Here is a 12,067-nt window from a genome sequence, read left to right on the forward strand (position 1 = left end):
TCCATGATTCTTTTTTCTTGGGTACATACCAATGAGTGGAATCGTTGGGTCAAATGGTAACTTTATTAACTTTTTAAGGAATTGCCAGACTGTTTTTCAAATTGGTATGCCATTATATATGTATATTCTCTCCGGCCTGTTTGAAGGTTTGTTTCTTTCTCCTGACAGGACTGGGTATTGTCATTCTCTCTGATGGTAGCCATTCTAGTGGGTGTGAAGTAGATTTAATTTGCATTTCCCTCATGACTTCTGATGTTGAGCACCTTCTCATGTGCTTTTTGGCCGGCCTGGCCATTCATTAATCTTCTTAGATGAAATGTGCAGTCATGTCTTTGCCCATTTTATTTAATTTTGAAATAATTATAAATCACAGAAAGTTGCAGAGTAGTAGAGAGGTCACGTGTACCCTATTCTCTTTTTGTCCCAGAGGTAACATCTTACATATTTTACTATGTAATCAAAAGAAGGAGATTGACATCAGTACAGTCCATAGACGTAATTCAGGTTTTTATCAGTTTTACACAGACATGTGTGTGTGTCCAGGAAGTTTCTCACATGTGTAGATTTGTGCAGGCACCACAGTCAAATGATGGAACTTGTTTATTACCTCAAAGATCTCCCTCCTGCTACTCCTTTATATTCACATACACCAACCCCACCCACCCCAGTCTCTAACCCTGACAACCACTAATCTGTTCTCTATCTCTATAATTTCATCTTTTGAAAGGTGAAATAAGTGGGATCCTACAGTATATGACCTTTTGAAATGGGCATTTTCCAGTCAGTATAATACCCTTGAGATCAGTACAAATTGTTGCATGTATCAGTAGTTGTTTTTTTGTTTTTGTTTTTGTTTTAGTATTTAGATGTGTAAAGTTTCAAGAAAGAAATGACAGGTTCCAGCTTATCTTTGGCTCCATCACCAACATGAAGGCAAAAGGTCAGCAAAGGGAACAGCCCCACAGAGCAATGTCTCTCTCTCTCTCAGGCCTCCGCCTTCTCAGCCTTTTCTCTCCCCCGGCACAAGCAGAGTGAGCACATCTGTAGTCCCTTGAACCTCTGTTCTGACACCCTCTGTCCACTGTGCCTTCACTCTCCAAAGCCCTACCAGCAGAACAGGCAGTATCTCCTGTGTCACCATCCCTCCATGTCTCTCTGAGGACAGGAAGAGTGACTAATTTGCCTATTATCCCATAGCCACTGGGATTGGCTGAATTAAGAAATGGGTAATTAAAGAAAATGTAAAAGGAGAAAGTCACAGCGAACAAAGTTCTAAATTATGTTTCCCAAAAAGAACAGCCAACAATAAACTAACATAAAGAAATACTTTTTAAAATGTTATGCCCTGTCCCATGTTGCTCTACCTGCACAGTGGAGGTTCTTAGGTTTGATTCCTGGTCAAGGGCAGGTACCTGGATTGCAGGTCCGATCCCCACCCCTCGTCTGGGCACGTGTAGGAGGCAACCAATTGATGTGCCTCTGTCACATCAATGTTTCTCTCTCTATCTCTTTCTCTTCCCCTCCCCCTCCATCCCTCCCTTCCACTCAAAATAATCAATGGAAAAAATATCCTTGGGTGAGGTTTAACCAAAAAAAAGTTGTAACATCCAACATCCAAAATTTCTTAATCTACAGAAATGAGTTGTTTCTCCCAATTCCATCACTCAAATCAGAGAGATTATTTCTAAGTTAAGGAAGCAATAACAAATGACAAATATTTTTATGGTCACTTTAATACCATTAATGACCTTTACGGAAACAGAGGTGGCCTGCATACCTCTCTCCATGTATTTTTATCAGTATTAATAACCATGTACACTAAAAGGAAGTTGAAGCAAAATGCCAAATCTTTTCTAAGACTTTTAGCAACATTTAAAACAAATACAAAAACATGCACTCCAAACCTTATATTAGTAATCACTTCTGTCCATAAGTGGTCAATAAAAGTTTAGAGACAACTGACTGTTCTGGTGCAAGAAAAGAGCATTTTGATTATATTTGGAGAATGAGAAAAACTGTGTCTCCTTGGAGCTTGATTACGGCTTGAAAGGTTGACCTTTGCACCCCTGAGAAAGGGTGCACTCCCAAGTCCGGGGAATGAGCGCGGCTGCAAGATAAACAGAGGAGAGGGCATCACAACCACATCAAAGGACGATATCACATGCTTTCCGGTGACGCTGTCCAAACTCTGGGCACAACCCCAGTCAGAACACAATTTCCTAAGAAAGGAATGACTACTTCATGTTAATGTGTTCTACTACATTCCAAAGATTTCCAACTTTTCTTAGAATTCCTTCTTTTAAAACAAAATTAATTCACTTTCAGACTCAGAAAATAAACTGTTTATATGATTCAATAAGATCTAAAGTACGGTCCTGTATATTCAGACACATGCACACAAAATAAAACCATGTCCCTGTAAACAACAAAGAAAGCTAATGTAAACTAAGAAGAAGTAGTACCAATATGTTTTTGCAATCAGTATACATCAGTCAGCTGCCAGTTAGTGATAGAAATGAGGCAACCAAGCTTATGATGAGCACAGGCGGCCTCCAAATGACTGTGACAAAGGGCAGCGCCGTAGACCTGCCAGTCTTACTAACACAACGGAATAATGGCTGTCTTCCCCCAAACCCACCCAAGCACTGGCAACAGAAACTTTAAATCCCTCAAAACTAAGACAAAGTCTCAACAAAGGCATCTTTTGGGGCCTATCTTGGTAAAGCAAGGAAACACCCCCACTGGATTCCCACCTCGGAAACACCATGCTGGAGACAGAACGAGAGGAGGGTGCGCCCTGGTGGCGGGTGGAGCGCTGAGTGGGGACGGAGGAGTGATTCTCCGCACAGGCTCTGAGGTGGGCTGCGAGGGAGCTACTGGGGGCCTCATTCTGGGGTTCCCCAGAACTTTAAAACAACATTCTGGCTCTATCTGGTTTGGCTCAGTGGATAGAGCACCGGCCTGCGGACTGAAGGGTCCCAGGCTCAATTCCAGCAAAGGGCACATGCCTGGGTTGCCGATAGGTCCCCAGTAGGGGGCATGCAGGAGTACCAATATGTACAAAGGGCAGCGCCGTAGACCTTCTGTTGAGCCAATCAATGATCATCTCTCATCATTGATGTTTCTATCTCTCTCTCTCTCTCCCTCTCCCTTCCTCTCTAAAATCAATACAATATATTTAAAAAAACCATTCTGTTCCTTAAGTCAATAAATAATATAAGTAATTTATTAAATACGAAAGAAAAATACAAGTCACTTGGGAAAATTAGACACTTAGCTTTTCAAAACTCCAAGAAAATCCATTCAACCACTGACTGTAAAAGCATCTCCTCAGAACAGCAGGATTCCCAAGGCAAAGACACAACGTGAAACCACTCGTTTTCTAGCCCGCGGCAGGAGTTATGGTCCTGCCTTCAGTCCCCTGGGTGCCCGCCCACCCACCTTGATGAGCATCCCCAGAGCTTTCACCCCAAGGAGGCTCTGGCAGCCTGCTGTCTAACTTCCTGTCCCGCCCAGCTGGCCCTCCTGCGCTCCCGACTCGGGGGCCTTACCCACAGGCTACCTACAGGCCATCGTGCTGAGCCTCCAGGATTGGGAGAGCCTCCTTCCTAAGACCCGCTGTCCAAAACTAAGTCCACAAAGTCACAGAAGCACCAACCACCCACAACTGCAACCTTCACCTCAGTGCACAGTGTCACCTGGTGAGCCCAATAGAGATGACACACAGACCCTCCCCACAGGAGCAGATGAGGGGCAGGGACGGCTCTACCTGGGCCCCTCCCCTCCTTCCCTTCAGAAGCCCACTCTCGCCTGACCTTTCCCTACATTTAACTGGCTCCCCGGCTTTCCTCCACCAGCGCCTCTCTTTTAAGGGAAAGAGCATTAGACATAAACTGCAAATACTGCAGTGGCGTCACTAACACCACTTAGCACCCTTTGCCTCACCTTTTTCATCTGTAAATGGAAATAATGTTCCTAAGGATAGAGACCATGAGGTCATGTCTACAGACTCCAACGCTTCTAACGCCAGACGCACTGACACATCCAGAGCGAGTGAGTGAATGCATCTGAAGCCCCGCTTCTAAGGAGCAGACCTCAGTAATCACACTCTCCTGCTCCCCCCCTCCCACAGGGAAACAGCCCGGGTGCACACCCACAGCCACACCTCCCTGTGCTCAGGGACCTGGAAGATTCAGCAGCCACAAAGATGCAGAAGGAAAGCAGGCCCACCTGGAAGGACGTGGGAACACAGACGAGGTCCAGGTTCTCCTGCTTCACTCTTTCAGCTGTGGAGAGAGAAACATGTCGGTGGGTCTTCACTCTCACTTCACTTTTCTTGTCTTGGACACATTTGCTCAAATCCAACAGAAAAGGAAAGCCTGCCTTTCATACCATGTCCCCCCCCTTTTGACAAAGTTGATGAACATACCTCACACATCACACGACGGGGCAGTAGAAAGCCTAAGGCGGTGAGTACTGACTATGGAAGAGCAGCGCCAGTGTCTGCTATTATGTGCCCAGCTATAGTCAAGGAACTGTGCACCTGGGAACTCTTTTAATCCTAAAGGTCAGTTATAACCCCAAGGAAAGGAACAATTATTACCTCCATTTTACAGAAGAGGAAACTGAGGCACAGAGAGGTAGAGTATCTGGGTAGTTACACAGATAACAAGGGGCAGAACTGGAATATGACCCCTGGCAGTCTAGCTTCAGTCTTAAATAGTTCCCTATGCTGCCTTTTACAGGGAAAAGCTAGAGGTCAATTTTCACATTTAATACAAAATATAATATCATTTGTAGACCCCAGAAGGTTGTTAGACTGGGCTTATTCATGCCTTTGGGGATTGCGCCCTTCAGGAAAACTTGATTTTTTAAAAAAGGTCTTAAGAAAAAGACTGTCTTATTGAAATTTAAGTCAAATATATATTTCAGAGGGAAAGGGAGAGGGAGGGAGAGAGATAGAAACATCAATGATGAGAATCATTGATCTGCTGCCTTCTGCATTCCCCCAACTGGGGATTGAGCCTGCAACCCGGGCATGTGCCCTGACCGGGAATCGAACCGTGATTTCCTGGTTCACAGGTCGACACTCCACCACCAAGCCACACCGGCTGGGAGAAATTTAAGTCTTTTTCATTACTTGGTTGCATCTTGTGAGGTTTAGATGTCACTATTACAAAACCCACAGTTAATTCTTGAACTTAAAATCCTCCACACACTCAGTGCTAAGGCACAAGGATGTACCACGTTACAGCCCCTGTTCGGCCCATGAGGCAGCTTCCAGAAGCCAACACACCAGCACCACAGCCACTCCTTAAAGACAGAGCGGTGCTGGACTCTGCCTCCTGAGCACTTTGCCCCTGGAACTACAAGAGGCCAGCACTCTAGCAAGCCTCTCCTCTGGGCTTGTTCTTACAAACAAGAGCAGAGCAGTAAAGCCTGTGGAGTGGCCACAGGGACTGGGAATTCCTGCTCCTTCCTAAGCACTGGGACACCCTAATCAGAAAAAGCCAGCACCTGCGGAAACCAGGCCACAACTGCCGGCACCTCCCATTCCCTTCAGAGTCAAGCCTGCACTGACCTTAATTTGTTTGCCTAAGATTGTCTGAGGGTCAGAGAGCTTGCCTCAGGGTCCCTGAGACCACACACACACACACACACACACACACACACACACACACACAAATGAGGATTAAAATTCTGTTGAGACCTCCCCTAAGTTGGCTCCTCCCTCCCAGCTGAGAAGAGTAAACAAAGATAGGGTAACCCCCAAAGGTGGCTGAAGAGGTAGAAGAATCCTTCTCTAAGGGAAGAACAGAAACACTCAGATGACCTCAGGCAAGCAGGCCCTCTTCCCTGCTCCTTGTGGCTGAAGACCAACAGGCACATGCAAAACCTCTGCTCCCCACCCTTTTACCTCCCCACACCCACTGCACAACACGAAACATTTCAGAGACAGCTCAAGAACATGCCTATTCACTGCACATATGGACAATTGTAGAACTACTTCCAATTCCCAGCACTTGGCCATTCTGTCTGAAAAGGGGAGGAGAAATAACCAAACCTTCTTAATACCATCTTTTATTCCCTCTTCAGCAGCCTCCTAGAGCTACAAGACTGTTATGAACAGTTCACCAACCAGGGTGCAAGGCAAGCACTGCGCCCATTTTACAGGAACAAACCGCCCCTCTGAACCTCAAAGCGGGTCTTTATTACAGTGCCAGGGGCAGTTTATCAGCACAGCCCTCCTCCTTCCATCTGACCCCGAGGTCACCATCTCCTCCTGATGAGATACACTGGGCAAGTTTACAAATGTTAGGCGCTTATTTGAGCAAAAACGGATTCAAATTGTGCAGCATCCAAACTAGCAGATAGAAAGGAGCTTCATGGAGCTGTCCAAAATGAAAGACTTTCATATACTTTCCTCTGAGGGGTGGCAGGGTCTGCCAGTCAGATGACCCCGCTATTACTCATCAGGTGATTCCTGAAAGACTTAGATTCCATTTCTGGGAGAGCCAAACTGTAAGTCCTGGTTTGGTGATGTGGGGTTTAGCATATGTGACTCCATTTTTGGCCTGTTGTCTAATATGTAACACTCCCTCCATCCTATCCAACAAAAGGCTTGGACTTCCAGATACTGTAAGATTAATTTTTAAACTGACTTACAGCATGTAGACACAGCCCTTGTGATAGGCCAGGTGTTCCCACCATTTTTCAAATAGCAATTCTTTAATGCAACCACAGAAAGGGTATGTTTTTTATTATTGCCAAGTGTCTGATGAGGAAACTGAGGCACAAATACCACTGCTCTCAAGCCTTGCACCTGTAAGTACAAACATTAACACCTCACAACTTCTGTGGAGCAGGCATCTGGGCACGGTTGGGCTGGATTCCTCTGCCCCAAGGTCTCTGAAGCAGATGTGTTTCAACTGAGGCTCCACTAGGGACAGATTTCCCCCTGAGGTCACTTGCCTGGTTTGTGTCAGGATGCAGGTTAGACAGAGGAGAGCTCTAGCTCCTGCCTGTTGGCCTGGGCACTCCCTTGGTTCTCTCCAATGAGGTCTCTACATAGGGCAGCTCAAAACATGGGCGCTTGCTCTCCCCTTTCCATGGATATGACAGACAGACAGACACAGAGACACACAGTTATCTCATCCACACCTGATGAGGTCCTTAGGAAATGGTGTCTAGCATCATTCTCATTGTGCAGGCTGGGAGACTAGGAAGGCCCAGAAAGGCACAAAGTCTTTCCAGGGCACAGAACTGATAAGAAAAAGTAGGTGTGAACTCAGCTTTCTCCTCCAAGCCGGGGACCTGGGACATTCCCAGGGAGTTGGGGGAGGGCTGTTAGGTATTGGTGTACAGGTATGGAGATGGCATGGGTGAGGAGGGTGAATGGTCAACAGCCAGAGGGGGCTTTGGGTGGTTCTGATTGGAGGAAGGGGGCCAGGTCACGGAACCTTGAGGGAACCAGCCAGGGCTCTCTTGCTGGGACATACCCAAATGACCAGGTCAGGGGGGTCCAAACCACAGGTCCAATAATATGAAAGGAGGCTGCCAGTCAGCCCTGCAACAGGGGATGTCCCAGCACAGGAAAAATGACTCCTGAGAGCAGCCCTGACTGGGAAAAAGCCATCCCCAAGTTCCTGTCTCAATGCCAGCCATTTCAGTTCCTCCCATATGTCCCTGGGTCCCCCAAAGTCACTGTCTGGTGCTGGAACTCAGTGTAAGTGGGACCCTGTAAGTTTATGTGCCAATGCTTTAATAGGAACTGCCTGGGTCTCTATGTCACTCAGCCACAATCCCCACTGGTTTTTACAGCTCAAAGTTTCAGGGACTTCTCTTCCAAGCTCTGGAACCCTTGGCTGGGGGTTTGGTATGGGGCCCAGATCCCTTGCTTCTCACAGAAGGCCTCTGCAGCCAAGATATCCCTCCTGATTGAAAAACACATCATATGTGGGTGTCGGACCAGCCCATTCTGCACCTCTGTCCCTCCTACCAGTCTTGATGTACTTTTTTTACTTCTCTAGTTGTATGACTTTCATTTAGCCAGCTTTCAGGAGGTTCTGAATGATGGTTGTTCTGTATTTTAGTTGTAATTTTGATTGTGGTAGTGGGAGGTTGTGAGAATCAGCATTTACCTATGCTGCCATCTTGTTTCTGTCAGCATTATGTTTTTATGACACTTATTATTTGCATATTTATTTATAATTGTGCCAAACACCTTGCCAAATGCTTTGCAGATGCTATCACACTTAATCCTAAACAGCTCCAAGAAGTGGGTGCTATTATCCCCATTACACGGATGAGGCATGAAAGAAGTCCTCACTTAGCCAAGGTCCCACTGCTCCTAAGTGAAGCTGGCATGCACAATTTCAGTGACTCTAGGACCAAACTTTGGTCTAATAGAGTTTCCCAGATGGTGGTTTGTTAATTACCACAGCACCACCACCAATATAGCCCTAAACTTGATGTGTGAAAACCTTTTCTCTTTCAAGTCACAAGTAATAGCAATGACCCTTGAGACAAAATAGATAATAAGGGGGAAAAGAATGAAAAAAAAACAACAAAAAACTAAAAATGAGGAAGTACTGAATAAAGGGAAGTATAGTTTTTGGATGCTGGACCACTTTCAGGGTTTCACAAAGGTGAGAGCGATCTACTTTACAATCTTAATAACCTGCCAAAATTTTTAATTTAAAAATTTTTCTCCTGTTTTACACTGGGAAGAACTACATGGGGTTTATTTTTCCATTTTTCTTGGAACCTTTACTGGGTCAGGGAAGTTTTCAAACACGTTCTCAATTTTTTGCCGTCTTTCTTTTCTTTCTGATACCCCTATGATGTGGATTTTGTTATATTTCATGTTGTCCCAGGATCCCTTAAACTATCCTCATTTTTAAAAATTCTTTTTTCTTTTTGCTCTCTGATAGGGTGTTTTCTACTACCTTGTCTTCCAAAACACTGATTCAAACCTCTGCTTCATCTAATCTACTCTGAGCCAGGATTAACTCCCTCAGAAGTCCCTGTGGAAAGGAGTGGGATAAAAATTAGGGTTGAGGAAAGAAGTGGAAAATAGTACATGGCCACTTGTGGGGCTGAAAGTTCCACCTCTCTGACCACAAGATTGGTTCCCCTGAAAATTAGCTCCCCCATCCTTAGAGGCTTTCCATAAGCCACCTCATTAGCCTCATCTCAGATGTGGTTGAAAGGACCTTATAATGAGTAACACAACGTATCTTTCACCTCTGTGCTCTGGAGGTACTTCAGGAGCTGGGAACAGCAATCTTTTCCTCTCCTTTCATATTGTTGGACCTGTGGTTTGGACCCCCTGACCTGGTCATTTGTTTTAGACTCCGTGACCTTTTATTCCTAGAGATAAATCTAGGCCTCAGTTGTATTTCAGCTCCAGGCCTGAAAAGTAGCAAAACCAAAATGATACCAAGGCTGATCTTGGGACCATTTGCATTGGATAATGACCCCCTGCCCTGGTTTGGACAAATCAATCAGTAGAGACTTAGAACCTAAAAGGACACACCTGGAAAGCTGCTAAATATTCTATTGAAATTCTCCCCTAAAATCTACACCCTTAAAATCCTTAGGATGGAGGACCCAGTGTGCTCTCCCACCCAGGAACACATTTCCCTTCCTCATTCACCTTCCCCTCACACCTCCCTCCCCTCCAGGCTCGTCACCTTTACCTTCCTCACTTCTAAACTCCAAGGGCCCTTCCTTTGCTTCTATAACGTGTTTCCTAAGCCCATTTCTTTTACCATTACTTCTTCTACCTCTGTGACTTTCTAAATAAATGTTCTCTTATAATTTGAGTCTTGGCTCTGAATTCTTTCCTAGCCAGAACTCAAGTGCTAAGGTTGCTGAAACCAGTTCTGGTGGGACTCCACCAGTCTAATACCTGGTGCCATTCTCACCACCACTAACAGAACCAGCTCAAAATGGTATTATCCTGTTTAGTAAGATGTTGAGTTGCTATTCAGAGATAAAAGACCAAGGCTGAAAGTCATGCAGCCAGGGCATTCGCAGAACAAAGAAAATTGGCCTCCAGGTGCACCTAGACCCAAAGTCTTGTTCTCCTCCCCTCCCCCAAGGACATGAAGGATTTGTTGTCCAGGAAGAAAGATCCAGTGCTGAACCCCCTTACCTTAAATAGCCAAGCTCCAAGTTTCTCCAAATAAAACTTGCCCCACCAGCACTTCTTCCCCAAACCCTGGATTTGAGTTTTGTCTCCTATCTCCAGAGAGCCAACTCAGCAATAACTAAATTGCTCATTCTTATCTCAAAAGCCTTGTCATGGTATTGGCTTCTATGTGCATTGGGAAAGGAACCATTGTTTGGTAACAGAAGGACACATCAGAGAATATATGAAGAATGCTCAAGCCCTGGCCAGTGTGGCTCAGTTAGTTGGAGCATTGTCCTGTGCACCAAAGGTGGCAGGTTTGATTCCCGGTCAGGGCACATACTCAGGTTGCGGGTTCAATCCCTGGTTGGGGTGCTTTTAGGAGGCAATCGATCAATGTTTCTCTATCACATCAATGTTTCTTTCTATCTCTCTCCCTTCTTATCTCTAAAATCAATTAAAAAAATTAAAGAATACTAAAAAATATTTAAACATTTTTAAATTTAAAAAGACTGCTCAAGACTTAACAATAAAAAAACAAAAACAAAAAACTAAAAAACCCCAAACTAAACAATCTGATTAGAAAATGGGCAAAAGACATGAAAAGTCATTTAAGTGAAGAGGACATATTGAAGTCAAATAAGCACAATCTATTCCACATCACCAGCCATGGGGGCCATGCAAGCTAAGACCACATTGAGATATCACCTCACACCTATTAAAGCAACGAAAATAAAAAATGGGTTAAAATACCCAATATCCTGGCAAGGATGTGGAGACAGTGGATTTCTCTCACGTTGCTGGTGGAAATGTCAAATGGTCTACCACTCTGGAAGTACTTCGGCAAACTACTTTAGTTAAAAACTACACATGCAACTATAGTATGACCCAAGACAATGGAACCTTATTTCCACACAAAACCCTTTGTGTAAATGTTTATAAAAGCTTTATTTCTAAAGATAAAAACTGGAAACGACTAAAATGTCCTTTAGTAAATGGATAAACATATTGTGGTACATTCATTCCATGGAACTTGACTCATCAATAGAGAAGAACTAACTATTGACGCACACAGCAGCATGGATGGACCTCACGTACTATATGACTAATTATACAACACTATTAAATAACACTGTAGATACGGAGTACAGATTAATGGTCACATGTGTTTAGGGATGGTGGAAGAGACAGGTGTGGGTGTGTTTAATATTGGTGCCTGACAATTAGCTTTTCTGATTTTAATGTCAGTGGCTGACATTAAGCTTTTTATTGCTAAGGCATCCACTTCAAATCTGGAATAAACACATTGCCAGCTACACAGCTAGATGAAGAGGCAGGCTTCCCACCCACGAAGTTCCCCTTGTAGAAAGCTCTGGTTGACCTAAATAACTGACCACCTGAGTAGCCCTGCTTTTCCCTTTCATCCCATTAATTCCTAAAAGAGTGACCCTGAGAAAACTTAGGTACCACATCCTGGACCCAGTAAAGATAGAACCCCAGATCCATTCTCTCTCTCTCTCTCTCTCTCTCTCTCTCTCTCTCTCTCTCCCTCTCTCTCCATGACCTCACCATGTGGCCCTGGGTGTGCCTTGTAGCCTCCAGGGATAGTGAGTAATAAGCCTTGTCTTTTCAGTTTCTTGATGGTTGTTGCTGAGCTGTGGAGTCTTATAATCATAACTAGAGGCCTGGTGCATGAATTTGTGCACCAGTGGGGTCCCTTGGCCTGGCCTATGGGATCAGGCCAAATCTGGCTCTCTGACATTCCCTGAGGGGTCCTGGATTGTGAGAGGCCGTAGGCCAGGTTGAGGGAACCCACTGGTGCACAATCGGGGCCTGGAAGGGACATAGGAGGTTGGCCAGCCAGGGAGGGACTGCAGGAGGGCTCCAGGGCATGTCTGTCCCATCTGGCTCCGTCCTGATTGGCTGGACCCC

Source organism: Myotis myotis, unplaced genomic scaffold, assembly GCF_014108235.1.
Source record: "Myotis myotis isolate mMyoMyo1 unplaced genomic scaffold, mMyoMyo1.p scaffold_m19_p_2, whole genome shotgun sequence".
In the NCBI taxonomy this organism is placed as follows: Eukaryota; Metazoa; Chordata; class Mammalia; order Chiroptera; family Vespertilionidae; genus Myotis; species Myotis myotis.